The sequence below is a fragment of the Podarcis cretensis genome (assembly GCF_951804945.1).
Source record: "Podarcis cretensis genome assembly, chromosome: 5".
In the NCBI taxonomy this organism is placed as follows: domain Eukaryota; kingdom Metazoa; phylum Chordata; class Lepidosauria; order Squamata; family Lacertidae; genus Podarcis; species Podarcis cretensis.
Genome location: NC_137174.1, coordinates 36,811,835 through 36,833,625, shown reverse-complemented (window position 1 = coordinate 36,833,625; position 21,791 = coordinate 36,811,835). Strand labels below are relative to the sequence as shown.

The window sequence follows — 21,791 nt, the reverse complement described above, 5'->3', positions numbered from 1 at the left end:
ACTTTAGCTAATGGGGCCTCCTGCTGCCGCCGCGCTGCCACCACACGATTTCTGTTCTTACCTTGAAGCAAAGTTCTTAACCCGAGGTACTATTCTGGGTTAGCGGAGTCTGTAACCTGAAGCGTCTGTAACCCAAGGTACCACTGTATTGTTAGACAAATCTCTTTCTTGCATGCTTTAATTCTTCCAGTAGAGGGCATTGTTGGACGGGAGTTTGAGGTTTTCAAACACGTCTCTTGTGGGATTTTGTGATTCTTAAGAACTTCCAAAATGCTTTCTGACAGAACGTGCACAGTTTGTTTTTATTTTGTAAGAAATAATAATAGACAAGCTTATTCTCAGATTCAAAGGCAGATTTTTTTAAAAAATACAGAATGTGTTGTGTATATAAAGGGCCAGAGAACGAGAATTGTGTCTCTACTGTACCCCCAGACTTGGAGGTCAAATGTCTCCTTGTAGTGGCTCTTCGCTGGACGTTCAGTCAAGAGTCTTTCCCAGCCCTGAAGAGCGCTGTATATGAAGTGGTGAGAAAACCGGGCTGCAGCATAACGGCAGCGCACAGTCCAACTGGAGCTTGCTTCCACAGGAGGCAGTGATGGCCACCAGATTGAATGGCTTTAAAAGACAAACTTGTGGCCACTAGCCATGGTGGCTATGCTCTGTTCCATACTTTGAGGCAAGAAGGTTTCTTAATACAGGAGGGGAAAGTGCTCATGTGCTTGGATCCTGCTTGAGGTTTTCTCACAGGCACCTGTTTGACCTGATTCGTAGTTAACTGTAATAGTCTGTTCACACATGTAAGTCACCCCCACTGTTTAAGGTCCTCAGATGATAGAAATACTTGTGTGAATCAGTTCTGTGTCAGCCCTTCATCTGTAACATGGGGGTAATAATGCCAATCCGTTTTTGAAAGTTGAAGGATTTTCTGAAGTGATTGTATGGAGGGGTGCTACATAAATGCTAAATTCTGTTAGTTGGTTTTGAGGCAATAATCTCCATTCCTTTCAGTGAGGCTTACACAGGTAGTCTTTGGCCGACTTTGTTTGAAACCCTTCAGGTGTAATACATCAGACATGTTTTTGTATGTCCAGATTTCACTGGAAAATATCCTAACTGGACACCTTATGTGCTGTTGCTGCATGCAAGAGCAATTCTGCGGAGAGCAGCATGTCAAAGTAATTGCAAAGGAATGTCACTTTTAATATGTTTTTGCGTGTGCCAGGTAAGGGAAAGCAATAGCTACATGAAATAATGTCAGAAAGATTTGAATCAGAGACAAGAGCTAACATGCGTTAAATTATTTTTTATCTGTCACTCGTATACCTATCCCTGCTATTGTTGTGTGCTGTGTTTTCAAACAATTAATGCCAGTGTTGAACAGTATATTATTTCACTATAGCTAAATGTTTTTTTCCATGCTAATGGTGTTTGAAGGACTGGACAGTATAGGATTTGGCTCTTTTTGTTTAGGAGTCCACTTGTTGTATGGCCTTTTCAGTGCTGCCTCTGCAAATCACATTGTGGTGAGATGCCTCTGGATTTTCTCTTTTAATTAAAACTTGCTCTCTGGTTTTTAAACACCCAAGTGAACAGAGTGCTACCACAGAGAAGTGTTCTTGTTTCATGGGCCAAGGGAAACCTCAGAAGTGGTCTTTTAGCTCACACAGACACAGTTATAACTTAACTTAGTGTTGTGTGTGTACAACCACACTTTTCATTTGTGTGGTCCACAACAAATGTTGTAGCTCCTAAGAAGACTGTCCATAAACCCCCAGGCTTTAGGGAACTAGATATTGCCCACAAGACATATCTTTGATTTAAACTAGTGATTCCCAAACATGTGTACCAATGACTTGTTTCTTTTGAGACCATGAATAGAAGCCCATCCTGTCATTAGCCTCTTTGGTAAACCGAGTGACACATGTACAGCTGAATGAGTGAAGAGGCCAATAGACTTACGAATGTGGTAGTCACTTTTTAGAGATGTGGAATATGTGGCTTGAGTAAATCCATGCACACATGGAACATAGTTGTGTGAATGTTAGCTGAAGTCAAAACTCATCCAGTCTATACACACACACACACACACACACACACACTCCACCTGCTGCTGATTGGCTTGCAACCAGTAGTGCCAGTTGAGACAGCTATAGCTTGCAAGCTGCTGACCCACTTGGCCCAGGCAAAATGCTGTGACAGGCATGTGACTTTGGCAAGGTGCTGAGAATCTTCAGCAACATCCGTATGGTGCAAACTTCTGCATGCACTGTTTGTTGCACATGGCCAAGAAATCTAGAGATCAGTGTGAATAGCAGCTGCCATGCTAGGAGCTTTACTCCCCAAATAGAGTTGTGCAAATATACGCTGCATGGAGGATGCAATGTACGTTATGTCTCTGCTGAACTAGAGCGGGCACCATGCACTGGTAAGATGGGGCAGTTGTTGGGTCCTAGATCCATTAAGGAACCCACCAACTGAGAGCCCTCTTGGCACAGGATCCAACAGGTCAAAGGTAGTGCATACTATCTCTGATATGTCCAAGCCTTATTAGGAGTCCCTTGTGACGGTATAATGAATTGAGGGCAGTTCCTTTCCCCTAAGATCCTGCGTGATTATTTTCTCCCAATTTTAAAGTGTCATTGAGTAGACAATTACATTAGGAAAGAAAATAAAGCCCCAAAATATTTTCTTTTCTTGTGATTTTGGCATTTATGCCAGAAGACAATTATTAGAGGCCTTACAACTTAACAGGCTCAATTCTATGCCACCAATGGTTCAGGACCTGCTCTTGGACAGGAATGATCAAATTACTTTAATAGCGGCTGAATTTTTGAGTGCTGTCCATGTAGAAAGACTGGGCCATTATAAAGAGATTTAGTGGTTCTTAATTGATTGGTGATGTGATAGTGTTATATTGTATTATTTATGCAAATTGATTTTCTCTGGAGTTAAAGATCTGACTGGGACAAACTTTGTTATGCTGAATTCGTATTTTGCACAATTTGTATACGGTGTTTGTTTGATAATGTGTGGTTTGCTATGTCTAATAATGGATAAAGCCCCAAATTAATCCAGTACGGTTAACAAGGAGTGGATGCTATCTGCTAGGTCTTTCATCAGGCCAACAAGTATTTAATCAAGACACTGAGAGTTTGAAAAACTTCCTCTTCTTCTAGGCTTTTTGAATAACAATGGGTCTTTCTGCTGAATTGTGAAACAGAAGTGGGTCTTCATTGAACAGTATATTGAGTTTTTAAGCATGTTTTGTTTTTATATGTGGTTTTGGTATATATGTGGTTTTGCGTTGGTATATAGTGTGACCCACCCTGAGAACATCTTATGATGAAGGGCAGGTTATACTTGTGACATGTTGTTGCTGGCATCCCTCTGTCTTGAGAGACAATGGAATGTGCCTCTGGGGTGAAGTCAAACTGTGACATTAGCCACATTGAATATTAAAAAATGTTGTTACAAAGGAGGGAGAACCAGTTTTCTTTTGATTTGCAAAACTTTCTCTAACTTGAACCCTTTTAGAGTTGTGGTAGGAGCATGGTAGAAATCTCTTGTCAATGATAATGGTAATAATAAATATTAACATGTAGAAATAAGATTTTTTAAAAAACAAAAACAAACATAAGATTAAAAAGGGCAGAGGGGAGAACTGAAGATGGTTTACATCATCAAAACATATTATGATATAAAACCCCCCCACAAAATAACTTAAACCACAATCGTAATAAAACACAATCCAAGGAGCTTTTTTTAAAAACTGAAAGCATCCTGCAATGGAGATCAAACATTTAAGTAAACAACCTCCTACTTATCCCCCTTGTGTTCTTTGAAATATTTCCTGGTAACTCCCTTTGATGAGCATGTGACAGGCAACACAAATCTGTGCTAACATATCTGTGTGGGTGTTTGCTTTGGCACATGTTAATCTGAACTAACAAGTTACTTCCCGCAAGTAATTTACTTCACACCTGCTGTTGTGTTAAAGGGTTTATAATGAATGGCCAACTAGCTAGCCAGCCCTCATCTCCCCTGGTTAACATAGGAGAATCAGATGTCACTTATTTTGGTGGTTTTTATTATTATTAATTTTATTTTATTATTATGACTGCAAGGTGGGTCAGCATGATGGGGCATCAGTCAAGGGCCCACTTCCAAGAGCCCCCTGGACGTGCCCCTCCTGCTCCCCATTGCAACCTACTTGGTTTCCTGCATCTCTCTCATTTCTGCCTAGGCAATGGTGCAGCAGCAGGCAAAGGATCAGTTAGTGCTACTCTGCACTTACTCATTAGCTCTCTGCCTGGCATGCAAGCAGGGGATAGCCGTGATAAGGAAAAGCAGCAGCAGCAGCAGCAGCAGCTGGTGATAGTGTTGGTGAAGAGCAAGACTTGCTGTGGGAAGCTTATGGAGGATATCTAGCCAAAGTGCCCCCCCCAAAAAAACCTGGAGCCATCCCAATTGGGAGCTGTCATCTCTATCATAATTCTTATTGGCGAGTTCCAGTAACACCCACATAAGCACTGCAACTGAAAGGGTGGCATACATCGCATGCGGTAGTGGGGCTGAAGACCCAACAAGCACCCATTTCTTCAAAGGCTTTCAGGCTGGGCGGGGAAGAGTCCTGGCCAGCAACTAGCTGTGTTTATGGGATTGTCAGAGGTGGCACTGATGCTCCAGCAAAGACCGTCCTCAACCTCTCGTGGCTTGGAGGAAAAGGTGTGGTGGCTCCATTGGCACTGTACGGATGGCTTTACTAAACAAGAGAAGATCTCTTCTACTAGCATACTTCATGGCCTTCTACGTCACCTCCCCACCCTGGTCTCTTGCAGATGTGAGGTCAACTATAGGGCACCATTCACACTCTGCAATAGATTCAGTTCACTTTGGAGCATATCAGATAGCTGTCAGGAAATGGGTCTTTCTGCACTCTCAAATTTGCACAGAAGCAGAGAATGGGGTGGTACATATGAAGCTGCCTTATCCACAGTCAGGCTATTGGTCTAGCTCAGTAATCTACACTGACTTAGGAGCAGACCTCCAGGATTCCAGGGAGGGGTCTTCCCAGCCATACCTGGTGTAGTGATAGCTACCAACTTAGATGCCACCATTATGGCCATAATGCCAGTGCTTTGCCTCTATCAGTTGCTGGGAATCACAAGTGAGGAGGGTGCCGTTGTACTTGGGTCCTGCTTACAGACTTCCCATTAGACCAGCTGGCTAGCCACTGTGAGAACCAGATGCTGGACTAGATAGGCCTTTTTTGACTTGACCCAACAGGACAGATGCTAGGGACAAAAGGAGGGACCTTACGCATGCAGAGCATATGCTGTACCGCTGAACCCTTCCCATGTATGGTGGACTACATGATTACAGAATGGAGAGGTGGTTCTTTGAAAGTGCCCATAGAGAAGACATTCATGGCAGAAGAGAAGCAGCAGCAGGAGGTAGTGGGGAAAACAACAACTCCACTCACTGTTACTCTCAGCTGGCTGGGCCAGGCACCACACCCCCCGAAGATTTTGGAACCAACTCTTCTGTAAGGAAGAGCAGCTTTGCGGGTGTTGGCACTGCAGAACCAACAAGGTGGTGTCGGATTCTGGCAAGGACTCAGAGCGCCAAGTCGTCATCCTTTAAGGTCAACAAGGTATGGCTCAATTGCAGCGACTTCCAAGAAGGCTGGCTACACCAGGCTGTTTCCCAGGTACTGTCAAAGCAAAAAACCCCACAGCAATCCCCTGTTACAAGAACTGTTCCGGAAGCTCTGCAAACACCATCTTCATAGTCAAGAGAACCCCACAATTAATTGGTAGATGTTGTAACAATGAACTCATATATGTTTATATTCACTTGCTGTGATATAAACTGATTGCCTTGCTTTGATGTTATCCTTATCGATGGGCTTGGGGTGCTGGGCTCTGAGCCCAGAAAGGGGAACTGTCTGTAAGACTTGGGTATTTGCCACCTATGCTCTCATCCAGTCAGGTGAAGTGATGGGAAGTTCTGGCCAAAGTGACACATGCTGCTTTGGGTATAAAGAATGTATAAAACGTTTGCTTGGGTGCAGACTAGTCATGATGGCCTCTCACTGTTGCAGTGTCCGTCCTGCATATGCAAAGGCAGTGGGGCTCTGCAGGCTGTGCTGTAAGCCTACGTTTCCTTCTTAAAATAAAGCACTGGAACTGATCATTCTGTTGTTTTTTGACATCTTTCTTCAGTGTGTCTGCACCAAACCACTCCTAGAAGCCCTGCTTTGGGCCGGTGGATCAGGACAAGAACCTTGTAACATCAAGGATTTGGTGCAGAGTTCGGCAGTTGCCCTCTTCCCTCCCCATCCCTTGTTCCTTTTCTGTCATGTCTGAAAGCAAGGACTCTGGTTGTTATATAAAAATATATAAATATATATCTCTAAAATGAACAATAAGCCATTCTGGAGAGCTTTTTTGGCTAAAGAATGGGATAAAGTTTTCTGAATGAATGTAGATTCTTGCATGTCATCTCCCTCTCTTGTTCCTTAAATTTAAAAAGATTTTTTTTAAATTATTATTCTGGTACTGTATATTGTTTACCCAACCAGTTTTTTGTGTTTTTATATGTAGCTTTTAAAGAAGTTTAGATGGAATGGAATCAATGACTATTATGACAGCTAGAGGAAACCTCCATTTACAGCAGTAGTATACAGTGGTACCACAGGTTAAGTACTTAATTCGCTCCGGAGGTCCGTTCTTAACCTGAAACTGTTCTTAACCTGAAGCACCACTTTAGCTAATGGGGCCTCCTGCTGCTGCCGCGCCACCGGAGCACGATTTCTGTTCTTATCCTGAAGCAAAGTTCTTAACCTGAAGCACTATTTCTGGGTTAGCGGAGTCTGTAACCTGAAGTGTATGTAACCTGAAACGTATGTAACCTGAGGTACCACTGTATTGCCAAACCCACAGTGCTGGAGACAACAGTCCCTCAAATTCACAGCTGGGATGTAAACTCCCCAGGGCACCTGGTTGTTTGCTGTCTGGCAAACTGATTTAGACAGTCTACACAGTAATCCAGCATGGGCAGTTTATGCTCATTTGTAGGTCTTATATTCCCAGGTGCAGGAAGGGGTTCTCATTTGTTCACATGAAGAGAGACAAGATTCTTCATGTCCCCTAGTACCAACTGCCAAGAAACTAGTCACTAAATGCAAATTCCAAGATGCCACAGTTGATAGAATGCACTTGGCAATTGCAATGCTTCCTTTCCAACAAGATTAGCTGGAAGCTATGCCCTTTTTGACAGGTATTGTTCTGTCTTGTGGTTCTAAATGCCCCAGGCCAGTAGTGCAGTATAACTAGATGGAAGGTGTAACCCCCCCCCCCATGGACAACATGGAAGAGGGCACAAAAAGGGCGGGAAACACAAGCCCTGGAGGTTGAATGTGGCCCTCTCCCCAGGCCGTACACCCCCTTGCCAGACCTGCTTTATAGAACCTCATTGACTTTTTTGTTTGTCTGGAATGCGTTCTTGAACTCTCATAATGGCTCTTGGTTGTCTGAATAGAGAAGGTTTGTGAGTGTGGATAGAACCAAGTCTACTGCACGCAGGCCAAAAAATAAATAAAAATCAAACCCATTGTTTCACACACTTTTACCTCTGCCCCCACCCACCACTGGCATATGCCACTCGCCCAGTAAGGTTGCGCAGATGAGAATAAGGCCTGAGTATGAAAAGGGTTCCCTACCTTGAATATGTTGGCTTTACAATACTGTTAAATTATATGACATTTATTTATTTGTATACACTATATATATGCATATGGCTGTATCAAAACATCAAGGTAGTGTATAACAATAAAACATAAACACCATTAAAGCAGTGGAATAATCTGTTACTCAGAGGCTTGGACAGGGCAGCAGGCCAGGTGGATTGGCACCTTGCAGCGTTTCCTTGTCCTTGTAAACACAACTTACTACAGGACAAGCACATTCTCCTGCCTGCTGAATGGCATTGGCAGGAGAGGCTTCTTTTAAGATAGGGTTGGGCAATAGTTGAGTGTATTGGATTGGGACTAGAGAGACGCAGGTTAAAGCCCCCCCCCTAATGAAACAGGGGCTGCACAAGCACCATGCACCCCACCACCCTAAAAAGAATCCTGGGAACTGCAGTTTGTTAAGGATTCTGGGAATTATAGCTCCCGAGAGGGGTACTCTACAGTTCCCAGGATTAATTTCAGGCTAGCCTACACCACAGACTTATTGTGAGGATAAAAGCCGGCGGGGGTGGGTGGGGGTTAGAGAGAGAGAAATGTAGGCTGATAGTACCTTGAGCTCCTTGGAAGAAAGGCAGACTATCGCCATCACGAGTAAAATCTGAACAGGACCAGTGAGAATTTCGGAGCAATATTTGTGAAAAGTCCATTCTTCACACGGTTCTCTCGCTTGTTGCTTTTCCCACGAGAAGCTTCTCCGCGAACCACTTGGAAAGGATGTGTCGCGGCTCCGGCGTAACCGATTGCGGTGAGGGAAAGGCTCTTTGCCCGTGCTCAGAGGCACTCTGGCCTTTAGCCAGACCTTTCCTTTCCTTTCCAGGCCGGAGCCACCCCGCTTTCTGCCGCTGAGCAGATACAGCAGAGCAGCGAGCGAGGGCTTTTTCCCTTGGGCACCAACGTGGCCAAACAGCAGCGGCGGGAAAGCGCGGCGAGACGAAACACGCTGGGCTGCGGGCGCGGCTCAGCTCCGTCTCCCTCCTGGGCATCTCCCTGTCCTCCGCGCCACCTACTCCCGAGTAGACATGCTTCGGCGGGGCTCTGCGGGAAGCCGCCTCCCTCCTCGGCCTCCAGCTCGGCCCCGCTGCCCTCCGGCCTGGATTAAGCAGCCGCTTGCTCCCGCCCCCGGCTGCTCTCCGGCTAAATCTCCGCGGTGCCGAGGGCCCCAAATAAATCCCGGGGAGGGAGGGAGGGAGGGAGGGAGGCCGGCCGGCCCTGTAATCCGATTCCCGGCAGGGCGCGAGGGGGCCAGGCCTGCGCCCAGCGCTAACTTCCCCGCCGCCCAGACGAGCCGGGGGCAGCAGCCGCAGCTGCAGGCTCCGAGGAGGAGCCGCCTCTCTCTCCTGCGCTAGGTGACCCTTTCTCCCCGCACGCAGCCCGGCCGCCCAGAGAAGCCACGGCGGCGGTGGCGGAGGGAGAGCGCGCGCGCCCGCGCGGCTACAAGACGACCGCAGGTGAGCGTGGGTGCATGGGGCGGGCGCGTGTCTATATGCATATGCATATATTGCCTAAAGCGTTGCTTGCCATAGAATCCTAGAACTGCAGAGTTCGGAAGAGGAATCTTGAGGATCATCTAGTCCAGCCCCCTGGACTCTGCAGCTGCCCCCCACCCCTTAGATGGATTGAACCTTCAGCCTTGGTGTTATGACCAGCACCATGCTCTAACCAGCTGAGCTACCTTACCCAGGTGTGCAGTAGCACTGCTGTGGCTTTAAAGCACAGCTGCACACGCCAGGCGGAAATTCAGCCGGTGCAGCCTTTCGGCAGGCAACATTGTAATAATGATAATGATAATGATAATGATAATGATAATAATGATAATAATAATAATTTATTTATACCCTGCCCTTCCTGGGTTTCCCAGGAAGGAAAGACATACACCTATTTTGTGTTCATGAGGGGTGGAATGGCAGGACAGGGAGCAATAGCAGTGATATATAACTTAAGCATCGTTTGTTTAAGAGTGGGAAGCCTTTGCTCGAATTATCCAGCTGGTCGTTCATATAAGAGCTTACTGTCTAACATAGGAGCTGACTCCTGGGGGCCGAGGTCCTTTTGCCCCCTCCAATAAAATATTTGAGGGGACGGGGCTCCCAAAGTTGATGGGAATTGCCATTCAAATGGTGTGCGCCGTGTCATGTGTTTGATTATGTGGGGCAGGGTCTACCTGACAGGCCCCCCCCCCTGTATTTTATTCAAGCTGGCCCTCCTGTTGCCTAACTTTTAAGAACCGGTGCCTGAGGACTGCTCCAGGTGACTAGCTTATTGAGCATTCCTCCGGACTCTTCATTGCACAAAGGTTGCCTGAGGTTAGATTATTCCAGGTCTTGGTTGAGCATTTGTTCTGATTCCTTTCAAGTTTCACCATGTCCTAGCATCCCTCTCCCACGAAACAGGTGATAGGCAGGCAGCATCCTGAGTTTTGCTTGTTTTCTTTCTCCCGTCCCATCTCTTTTTGTTTTTTCCCTTTTGTGTTGTGTACTTTAGGTGGGAAGCCTGCAGGCAAGGACCGTCTTGTTATCCTTGCTGTTATGTATGTAAGTTGCTCTTGCAGGCTTTTTTTGCTTGAAGAACAGAGTGAAAAATGCTTAAAATAAATAAGTGTAAGGGAAGTAGGTTGAAAGAGAAAAGGTGGCTGGTTGGAAGTGGAGGTTAGGCTGGAGCAGGGGGTGGGAGAAGTATGACCCTCCCATTGTTGTTGGACCCTTGGTTAAGGTTACCAGATGCCCCTGTTTCCTGGGGACAGTCCCCAGATTTACAAATCAGTCCCCTGACAAAATCTATCCCCTTCAACTGAAGTTGAAAAGTGTCTCCAGATTCACTGGAAAAAAAAATCTGGTAACCTTACCCTTGGCCGTGGTGCCTGGGGCTTATAGGAGTCCAACAATAGCTGGAGGTCAGCCCCACACCTGACCTAGAGAGGAGAGGCAGGCTATTGACAATGAACTGCTCACTCTGTGCACCCCCCCCCCCAAACTAAGATGGTCAGAGACAAAAAGTGTACCAGGCTCCTGTACTTTTAACATTTGTGTGGAAGAGGAAATTTCAGCACACGTCGCTGGTCAGGCAAGCTATACCTGCTGAAATCCCCCTTTCTATGCAACTATCAAAGATGCAGGAGCCTGGTTTTATTTGTTTGCTTGCACCTGACCATCTTCTCACATGACCTCCAGGCCCAAGGAGCCTGCCCTTACTATCTGCACTCTCAGCTGCTGGTGCTTCTATGTGTGAGCCAAGACCTAAGCCAAGTGTGGGGAACCTTTGGCCCTCCAGATGTTGCCGAACTACAAACATCCCTATCCGCTGGTTGTGCTTGTTGGGGCTGCTGGGAGTTATAGTTCAACATCTGGAGAGTCAAAGCACACCCACCCACCCACCCACCCACCCACCCCTTGATCTTGGCAAGTAAGTTATGAATAAGAACAGAATTATTTTCTCCCGTTTGCATTGGTGGGGTCGATTCTTCTTTAGCCTCTTTGCCTGTGTCTCACAATGGAAACACCATGGATGAATTGGGGAGGAAAGGATTAAAGAGATCTTTGCTTGTGTTTCGCCCAGTTTTTACCAGAATGAGTCAGTGGGTGGAGGAGCGTGTGATGCTTGCTGGCTCTTCAGCTTTTACTCAAGGCAAAATATAGACTCCCTTCCACTCTCCCACTGTTAAAAAATAATTGCTAACCAGGATTCTAGAGAGAGTTGTGGAGCAAAAGTGTTCTTAGGAAGCTCAAAAGTGGTGAGAAAGTGAATTGTGACTCACAGCATGGGCTGAAGCGGAAGGAAACAAGAGCTTGGCTTGGTCAAGCTTTACCCACAAATCCCTCAGCTCCCCAAATTTTAGCCCAAACATGCCTTTTCTCATCCCACAAACCAGCAGAAGCCATCATAGTGCCTTCCAGAAGGTGTGAAACAACAACTCCCATCATGCTAATGAGTACTGATGGGAGTTATAGTCCGGAAACATCTGGAGGATGCCCTGCCATAAACTTAATTGTAAAAAGGGTTACTTCCAACCATCACCCCCAAGAGCTTGTGTGTGCTGGTCCTGTGGGTTTTCATGAGGCGTGGTCCGAGTCCAGTCTGAGGTCGAGAGTGCAGTAATGAGGCTGTCTGTCAAAGTTGAAGCTGGGTCCAAAGCAGGGAGTTGGGTGAGGTCAGGAGATCCGGCAGGACAGGGTGCAGGCAGGAACTGGCTACCAACAATGTTGCTCTCACAACCTGGAACTGGGCTGGCTGGCTTTTATCTGCCCCGAGGCATAGGGCGGCCCCAGTCCACAGGTGACTCGCCTCTCCTGGCCTGGAGGCGAGCACTCCTCCTGCGGGAACTTAGTTCCTTCCGTCTCTCTGCCCTGAGCCTCTGCAGCTCAGGAGAGGCTGGAAGGTTACCGGACCCAGAGGCAACCTCAGCTTCCCCCGACGGGGCTGAGAGTGGAGCGCCTGCAGGCAATGGGTCCTCCATCACCTCCGGAGCCAGAGCAGACTCAGTTGGTGCATGCACCTGAGGATCCGGCACAGGTGAGGACCCTTCAGGCTCAAGCCCCAGCCCCAGCTCAGCTGCTTCTGGAGGCGGGGACTCCTGTGCAGGCTGGGATTCCTCAGGTTCAGCCTCCGAGTCCGAATCCCAGGCCATCACATTGTGGGTACAGCAGTGTTTCCCAAACGCGGTCCTCAAACTGTTTTTGAACTACAACTCCCATCATCCCGAGCTAGCAAGATGATTGGAATTGTGATCCAAAACCAACTGGAGACCCAAGTTTGGGAAACATTGCAGTAGAGTTTTGCATCCCCGATGTAATTAGGAATATGGATCTAGAGAGGTTAATTATTCCAAATAATTTATAAGAAGAGTAGAAGAGCAGGTGTTTGGTGTTGCATGATGTGCAGTGCATCTGATAAGCTTTTATGAGGCCAGAATTTCTATCTGGTTCTTAAGTACAATACAGTGGTACCTCGCAAGACGAAATTAATTCGTTCTGCGAGTTTTTTCGTCTTGCGATTTTTTCGTCTTGCGAAGCACAGATTTTGGAAAAGCTTCAAAAATCACCAAAGTCTTCAAAAACCTCAAAAAAGGCTACCACACCGCGTGCTATGAGTTGCTCCTCGAAGTCAAGTCGCAACTGCACCCTCTGAATGCACGGTTTTAAGAAAAAGGAAACAAACTTGCAAGACAAAGGAAACAAACTTGCAAGACGTTTTCGTCTTGCGAAGCAAGCACATAGGGAAATTCGTCTTGCGAAGCAACTCAAAAAAACAAAAAACTCTTTCGTCTTGCAAGTTTTTCGTCTTACGAGGCATTCGTCTTGCGAGGTACCACTGTACAGGGTGTGCACCACATATATAGGATCACATAATTGCACCTCCTGCTGATTAATCTTGGAACAGGGAGTATCCAGGAACAGGGAGTCCCTGATTCTGGCTTCCCAGTTGCTCATTAAACTGAGGATTCTAATGTGCATTAGTGACCTGGAAGATGGAACTGGGAGTGGCTGTCTGTTTAGATTAATTAACAGAGAACACAAGAATGTGGTGGTGTGCTTTTAGACCCATAGGCGGAGTGCTAAAACTACATTGCCTATTGTGCAGTGCAATCCTATACTGGCTTACTCAGAAGTAAGTCCCACTGTGTTCAGGTAAGTCCCCAGAGGACTTAGATAGTTATTAACACACTTACCATGCCCCTATAAAACACAAATTCAGGGTTTTTGTGTGTGTTTTTAAAGGGAAAACTGGACATTTCCCATTCTTTCAATCTGTGGAAAGAACATTCGGTCCATGTGAATTTTGAGCAAAGGATTATAGGGAAGATCTGTCAACATATTTACCAGTTCAGTGGGTTGCCAGGTGTCACTGGAGAACTTGTGCTTGTATCTGAGGAGCTGCTGCACCTCCTTTGGTCCCTGCCTCCTCCTGGGGAGCTAAAACTAGGCATTTTGCTTGCTAAAGCAGGTGAGGAAAGAGAGCAGACAAAGGCAACAGTGCAGCATCTTTAGCATCTCCTACTTTACTGCCCTGGAACGAGGTCTCTAAGGTGCAAATTAATGACCCTAGTCAATGTAGGCAACCAGCTGTTCTACTCAGGCGCATAGTTTTAAAAGGATGTACATTTTCCCAGCTGCCTAGTACCGATATGCCTTCATATCCTTTGCCTGCTTTCTTGGGTGTAAGCCCCATTGATCTCAGTGCACCCGACAGACTGAAACAAGCTAAAACTAGTAAGTATGGCAATTGGAAGCATTGCTTGTTTACAAGCAAGAATTTGTGCCTTGCTAATGCCCCCCCACTGGCCGCTCCTCACCCTCCCCTTCAAATCATTCCTTTTGCCAGAGCAAACTTCAAAAGCAGGAAGCAGCGGGAGAGGAAGGGATGCAGTGCAGTGAGGAAATACGCTGAGAATGGGTTATCCAAATGCTCTTCCACCCAGATCTGAAGCATGCATCCCCCCCCCCCCCACCATGCCAGACTAGGCTGTAGGTAATCAGATGCAAAGGCTTTTGCATCTCTGCAGAGTTGTGCAGAACGACTTTTGCCCACCTGGGGCTCTCTGGATGTTTTGAAATACAACTCCCAGCAGCCCCAGGCAGTGCAGCTGGTTGGGACTGATGGAAGTTGTAGTCCAAAACATCTGGATGGCAAAGGCTGGGGTAGAAGGTTGGTGCAACTTTCCTTGTCCCTACATTAAAAGATGCATATACCGGTACATCAATATTTTCTCTTCTTCTGGTTGGGCCACCTTTGTGTCTGGGGAGGTTCATCTTGAGAAGGGGGCCATGATGCAGTGTTAGAGCACATGCTCTGCATGGATAAGGACCCAGGTTCAACCACCAATGAAAAGGATCAAGTAATACATCACCCTTTCTAACCTGTATTCTCTTGTCACATGTTGCTAGTATCATTGCTTTCGTGGAGAAGGGTCATATAAAAGCTGCCCTGCAGTAGAAAAACTCATCTCTGGAAAGGGTGGAAAGGGAATTAGCCACAGTAGTCTTCTTGGATGGATGCTTGGTTTTAAAGGTTCGGGATTGACATCTTTATGGATTTTATTGCATTATTTGTGTGAATTGTCATAAGCTTTTCCAGGAAATCTGCAGATAAATTATGGGCAGAGTCAGGGGCCTAGCCAGGATTTATTCGGGGGGGAGGGGGAGAGACTTTATGCTAGGGGGCCCGAACTGCATTATCTGTGGCATAATTGGTCAGTTAGTTAAAATTATTTATTTATTTATTTTGTTGGATGGGCAGCTGCGCCCCCTGAACTCCACTGGCTGCACCCATAAGCAGGGTGGTGGGTGGTATGGATGTGATGGAATTTGTCATCTATGTTGTGGGTCTTGGGCGGTGTGTGTGTGTGCGTGTGTGCAACAATCTTCCTATACTTGTTCTCATTCCCTTCCTCCCACTTTTTTCGTTGTGTATTGGGGAAAGTGCCACCACTGGATATGGGACACTGGACAGGATGAACTTGTGCAAATGCACTGATAATTCTTTTTCTTCAAATGAACTTAGGAAGCCGCCTTACACCAAGTCAGGCTGCTGGTCGGTCTAGCTCAGTATTGTCTACACTGACTGGCAGGGTTTCAGAAAGGGGGGAATTGCGCTTCCAGATGTATCTGGAGATACTAGCAATTTAACCACTGCATTGAAAGCAGATTAAATTTGATGCTCTGCAACTGAGCTATGGCTCATTAAATATAGATTTCTTCTGCTCATGGTCCGCGGGAAAGCAAATTTTCTTTAGGTAAGTATTTGGGCCAATTTCCAGTAGACCCCCAGTAAACCACTGCAGGAGTTTATGGGATGCAAAACTTTCCTTCCATGAACTTCCTTCCCTTATTATTTTTTTAGGATCCAAGCCTTATCGGCAACAGTTTACTTATTTACGGTGAAATTTGGGCATAGATGGAAGTCTGCAGAAACTTCTTAAGGCTTTCAACCTTGGAGAAACATGCTTATTTTATGCTGCCATTAGTTTGGTCCTGCGTCAGGATTTATTTATGGAGCCCTCTAGACTAGCTCCCATTTCTCTCAATGATGCTGCCAGATTACACTTACTATCTTAAAACACAAACAAAAGAGGCCTAGTGATGAATTCATTGCTCAGGAGGAACTGGTTCGAGTGAGTTTTGCATGGAGGCTTTTGAGTACAGTGATTTGATTGTATTAACAAGCAGATTGGAGTGGCCACCTTCTGCTCACAGCTTTCCATGCCTGTTCCCTGCAGAGCTGATGAAGGAACGTTTCCTTCAATGCTGGCAAATTACTAGGACAACAAGAAAACTTAATAAAATGCGGCAGGATTAAGGCGTGCTCTAAAAGTTATGCCTTGATTACAGGTAGCACCAGTCTTTGTAAAATCCATTTTCATTGCTACAGTTTATTTCAAAGTCCCACTGCACAGCATTTCTCGATCCAGAAATATTTTTATGTGCAGATTCCCAGAGTGAACACAGTGGCCAATTTCTCCTTCCTCTGAGCTAAGCCATGGTTTGGCTTAGTGTGTCATCGGAAGCATGCATTGCCCCACCAACCTCAGCCTCCCCTGCCTGCTGTCTCGTTACATACAACCAGCCTAAGGAGTGGCATTGCTTGCCAGATTCTTCCTCCTCAGTCATGTAGAACTTTGTGGGGAAGGAGGATGGGAGCAAACCAGGTATCACCTGGCTGTTCCTGTCTTTCACTGTGGTTCTGCTTACCGCTGGTCTCCCTGCCTTCCACCTCCCAGTCTCAAGAAGCATCTGCAACCACTGGAAACCAGGGTTATGGTTGACTCTCCTGGACAAATCACAAGCTGTAAACCATGGTAGGTCAAACCTGGTTTATAGCTTGTGGTTTGTCTGGACAGTGCTGTATCACAAGTCTAGGTTATGCCAATCCATGACTTGGCTCAATGCAGGGCAGAAGCAAAATAACCAAGGTTGAGCAAAGTGGCTATAATCTCCTCTATAGGGGCCTGCTCACTCATTCTAAGCCGTGGTTTGTAATTGACCTTAAGGTGACTGTTCTGGAGCAAAGGAACCTCAAGTGGAGACTTCAGTGTGAAACTCCAGAATTACAATACATCAAGAGGTTCAGTGCTGTCATTTGTGGATTGCATTGTCACAGTGGATTCTTTTAAAAAAACACAAATCACATGACATTGGTTAGCTGACTTGCCCGTGTGAAGATGTCTGTGTTATCAACACAACTTTTTGTGTGTGTGAATGGCCATGGTTAGGAATGAAATACATGCACACTTTCAACTCAGAATAATGTCTCAATCATCTAATGAAGTGGAGTGTAGTTCACGAAAGCTTTCGCCGTAAAAAACCCCATATATGGTGGACTTTCATGAACGCGACTCTGTATACCACTTAACTATACATTTGCCTGCTTTGGTTCTTCATGAAGCAACAAGCGCAAAAGCCCTTTTTCATTTGCACATGTGATAAATGTGGCAAATTTGTTTTAAAAAAGTGATTGGGATAAATCTATGGAATTGTAGTTTCCCCTCATAACATTCTTTACAAACTAAGGTTCCCATATTTTTTGGGAAGTCCTGGACTTTAAAAGTGAGTTGGACGCTCTTTAAATGTATGGTATGGAGATGTCCTGGGAAACTCCTTGTTTTAGCTGCATATTTTGCAACGTTGGCTCTGCACATGGAGTGTGTGGGAAAATTAAGGAAAAAGCAGGCTTCATACTTTCTTAAAAAAATTAAAAAATTGTGCATTGCTGCAGTCATGAGACAATGGAAAATATCCAAAGAGTTATTTTCTTTTGTTATTAAATAAATAATAGAACAAAGTCAACAGCCTAAGCCTTAAGCTGTTTTGCCTCACTCTTTGCTTTACTGCTGAGTTTTCAAACCTCCTGTCTTGCTTAGTTTCTGAAAACAGATTAGGGAGCAGCGTTATTTGTTTCCTCAACTCGCTCTCTTTCTCTCTGTTTTTGCTCAAATGTCCCCCCCCCCCAACCTCCTAACCCCATGTGTATTAAGTGTGCTTACTAACATTATAGTATGTTTGATTCTGGATTCAAAAAAGTTTGGTTTAAAAAAAGAGTTGAAGTGCTTTACACGGAGGAAGTCACGCTGAATAAAAAAGCATAGAAATGGTTGAGTTCAGGCTTCCACCTTGGTTTCCATGTCAAGTAAGCAGCAAACGTGTTCTATAGGACTGCATATTGTGCTTCTTTACAACTTGACTTCCACATGTCTGTGCTTTTTCTTGGCCCGTTCAGGGTCCCCCCCCCCCAGTCCCCTCCTTTCTTAACCCTTTACATCTCAGTCCTCATTTGAAATGGAGCTATATGTTCCTAGTTCTCTGGCTTCCTTTCCATCTGTTTCCCTTTCTACTGAATTTAGGTTGTGAACTTGGCCAGGTTGGTGGGCTGTCATTTCCTCCTACCTTACTTTTATCTATAAAGATAGCATAAAAATAACCGCTTCTGCTACTAGTGCTCCTACTATTAATACATTTTTGGAGAAAGAAATGTTTTCATTTTGGCCAACTCGACATGAGCCAGTCTGCTGTAACAGAATATAAGTCTGGGAAAAAAAATACAAATAAATCAAAGAAAGTCTTGAAGTCAGGGGCGCCGACTTATAAAAAATATTGGGGGGGCCCAAGACCTCCAAACCGCTGCTGCTGGGGGAACGAAAGGGGCGAGCCCCAGGCTGCCCCGACCTTTAGTGAACCTGTGAGGGCCCGCCCTTTGCAGCAGCCGATTGGCTGCCGCCGTGGGCGGTGAATATTAATGAGCTAGGGGGAATCCCCGCTTCTCGCGGGGCCAGCCCCGTGAGATTGTTGATGGGTCGAGAGCCCGCAACCCCACCCCCTCTCTAGATCGGGAGTGGCTTTGTTTTTCTTAAATTATTGGGGGGGCGGAGCCCCCCAAACGAATTTTTGAGGGGGCTCGGGCCCCCTCAGGCCCCATGGAGTCGGCGCCTATGCTTGAAGTATAACATTGCTTCCTAGATACAGGTAACCCAGAACAATAATAGTGTTCTAGAAAAAAATTGGGGTTGGCTTTTACAGCCCAATTCTCCATCAAAGGATTCAGTTTCCCCCTAAGTCGATCGGAGAAAATTGAGTGAAAGCAAGGGAGATCTTTATTTTTCTGTTGCAACAGAGTCCCACCACCCCTTGCAAGGAGGTGAGGGCCCAGAGCAAAGGTGCACCAGAATGACATTTTGAAATTGCCCAACTCCTTAGCCAAAGACCACCCAAAAGGCATAATATACATGTCACAGAAAGAGGCGGTCTATAACAGAAGAGAGTGTGGCTTGTCCCCTGTCTGACAAGATACCTGATAATGGTCACTGATTGCATTACCTGGCCAGGTCATAGACATACCCTATTCATACACAAAATATGCCCTTAAGACAGGATTTGTAAGTGAAAAGAACGATTGGAAAAGGTTCCTCCAATATATTTCCTTCTGCACAGGAAATAAGGGGGGGGTCATTAAAGGTCAAGATGGCTTCAGGATTGCTCTCTGTACTCTTTCAGACTTGTGGTTTATATACTTATATGTGTGTATTTACCTTGTGCACCTACAAACATTTATTTTATATTTGAAACCTTAGAATTTTTGTAACAGTTGGAAAAACATACTGTTCGTGTCACTACACAGCAAAGGCATATCCTCTACCAAAAAATGTAGCAGTACTGATAGTAGCGATCCTGCAATCAAACTGCATTTGGGAGGGAGGGACAATAAAATGGCTTGACTTTGGTCTGCGTTTTGCAAAGTGACCTGTGGCTGAGATGTAAAATTGGCAAAACAACAAAGTTGTACAGCGGCACCGTTGCTGCACATCTCAGCAAGGGATTGTTTCCTGGAGGAGGAGATGTTGTGTCCTTCGATAACATTTTGTAATCCTATGGCGCATGATGCAAATTTCCGGAGCGACTGGAAAATAAGCATTTTGGGTGCTTTTGTCTACCCGGAAGTAAGCTCCACTGAGTTCAGTAGGACTCCCATCGATACTTGGTAGACACATTAGCTGTGCCAGTTTGCTTCAGTTCTCTTTAGCTCTTCATAAGTAATACTATTGTTTACAATTTTTTATTACACTTTTAGAATTGGCTGAAATCTCACTGAGCCGGTAATTGCTAATTGAAGTAAGGTAAAGGTAAAGGACCCCTGGATGGTTAAGTCCAGTCAAAGGCGACTGTGGGGTTGCGGCGCTCATCTCGCTTTCAGGCCGAGGGAGCCGGCGTTTGTCCACAGATAGCTTTCCGGTTCATGTGGCCAGCATGTCAAAACCGCTTCTGGCGCAATGGAACACTGTGATGGAAACCAGAGTGCACGGAAACACCATTTACCTTCCCGCCACAGTGGTACCTATATATCTACTTGAACTAACGTGCTTTTGAACTGCTATGTTGGCAGGAGCTGGGAGAGAGCAATGGGAGCTCACTCGTCACAGGGATTTGAACCACGAACCTTCTGATCTGCAAGCACAAGAGGCTCAGTGGTTTAGACCACAGCGCCACCCATGCCCCTTTACCTTGCTAATTGAATTATGCATCTTGCTTCAGGGTTACCGTCTGTTGGAAGTGAGGTTAAGGGGATGATGCACCTTCATCCCCTCCCCGGAGTTTGTCTTCTTGGTGACTTTTTTCTTGCCATCTACACAATTTACATTGTCAAGCAAATGACTGCCCATTTCATTGATTGTTGCTTTCGATTTTTGGACAGATTTCAGGGCACCCACATGCTCTGTCCAGAAAAAAAAACAAAAACAATCCACAATACAGTATTGGGTATTTTTCCATGGATTAATAATGAAAATTAGTAAGCATAAACAGCATGATGGAAACATTAACTGTTTATTACAATATTATAAATTTGTCACAATGTTATTAGAAAAATATACGCATCCAGCTCACATTTTAACACTCACAAAATACAATGGTACCTCAGGTTACAAACACCTTGGTTACAGACGATTCAGGTTACAGACGCTTCTGGTTACACACTCTGCTAACCCAGAAGTAGTACCTCTGATTAAGAACTTTGCCCTAGGATGAGAACAGAAATTGCGCGCCAGTGGCAGTGAGAGGCCCCATCAGCTAAAGTGGTACCTCAGGTTAAGAACAGACCTCCGGAATGAATTAAGTTCATAACCAGAGTTACCACTGTACAAGTAAAGCTCATGTTTCACTACATTAATAAATAACATAGACTCACATTTAGATGAAAGACAATGACTGTGCTTTCTGCTTGCATCACAGGGCCAAAAAGTGAGAGAAAGATTAACAATAAGCCAATATGCGTTAACAGTGGTTAATGGCTAACATAATCATCTCAACAGTGAATAAAAGAAGTTAAATTGAATACACAGTTAAGATCAAAGATGGTAGCTGACCAAATTCTATGGCAGGCAGAGGCAAACTTGGCCCTCCAGATGTTTGGGGACTATAGCTCCCATGATCCCTAGCTAACAGGACCAGAGGTCAGGGATGATGGGAGCTGTAGTCACAAAACATCTGGAGGGCCGAGTTTGCCTATGCCTGTCCTATGGGAACAAAGGCTGTCGAATTCAAAAACTTGTAAAAGGGGAAAAAAGCCCAGTATTAGAGAAATTCACAGAAAGACACTGCAAGCAAAACTAGAGAAAAGTGGACTGTGGGCCAATGTGATGCTTGATCTACCCTCCCTATTCCCAGGTAAGCATGTATAAAGTTGCAGCTTCTGGGGCCTAAAATGTGGAGACCAGCAGGGGCATCCTTCTCACTTTTTATTTATTTAACTTCACATGAAGTGAGACGCTAGCTGTGCACCATCTTAATCAGGCCAGAGACATTTGTTTTAGTATTACTATGACATACACAGAAATACAGGCTGCAGGTGGGGTCGAGGGCCCAGGCCACATACAGTGTTCTGAGTCCAGAAAATCCTCTTGGATAGTCAGGCTACATTTGCATCTATGAGTATTACTGTGCATGCCCCAATCTTTGAGCAGCAAGAGATTCCAGGGATTGCAGGAGCTCATTCAGGGTTTGGTTTCCTTGGAATGCAGGTCAATGGAGATTGTAGTGTCTTTAGGATACATGGTTGTATT

At 45.5% G+C, this 21,791-nt stretch overlaps 1 protein-coding gene across 2 annotated transcripts in view; it reads left to right on the top strand.

Annotated features, from left to right (window-relative positions):
• The first annotated feature begins 9,097 nt into the window (after positions 1–9,097).
• Positions 9,098–21,791, top strand: part of SLC16A12 (solute carrier family 16 member 12) — a 45,341-nt gene continuing 32,647 nt past the window's right edge. Inside the window, exon 1 of one of the 2 annotated variants that reach the window (XM_079976365.1) lies at positions 9,098–9,201. The gene's annotated coding sequence lies outside the window, so the exon portion shown is untranslated. The remainder of the gene's footprint in view (positions 9,202–21,791) is intronic. The other variant, XM_079976366.1, reaches the window with a different exon arrangement.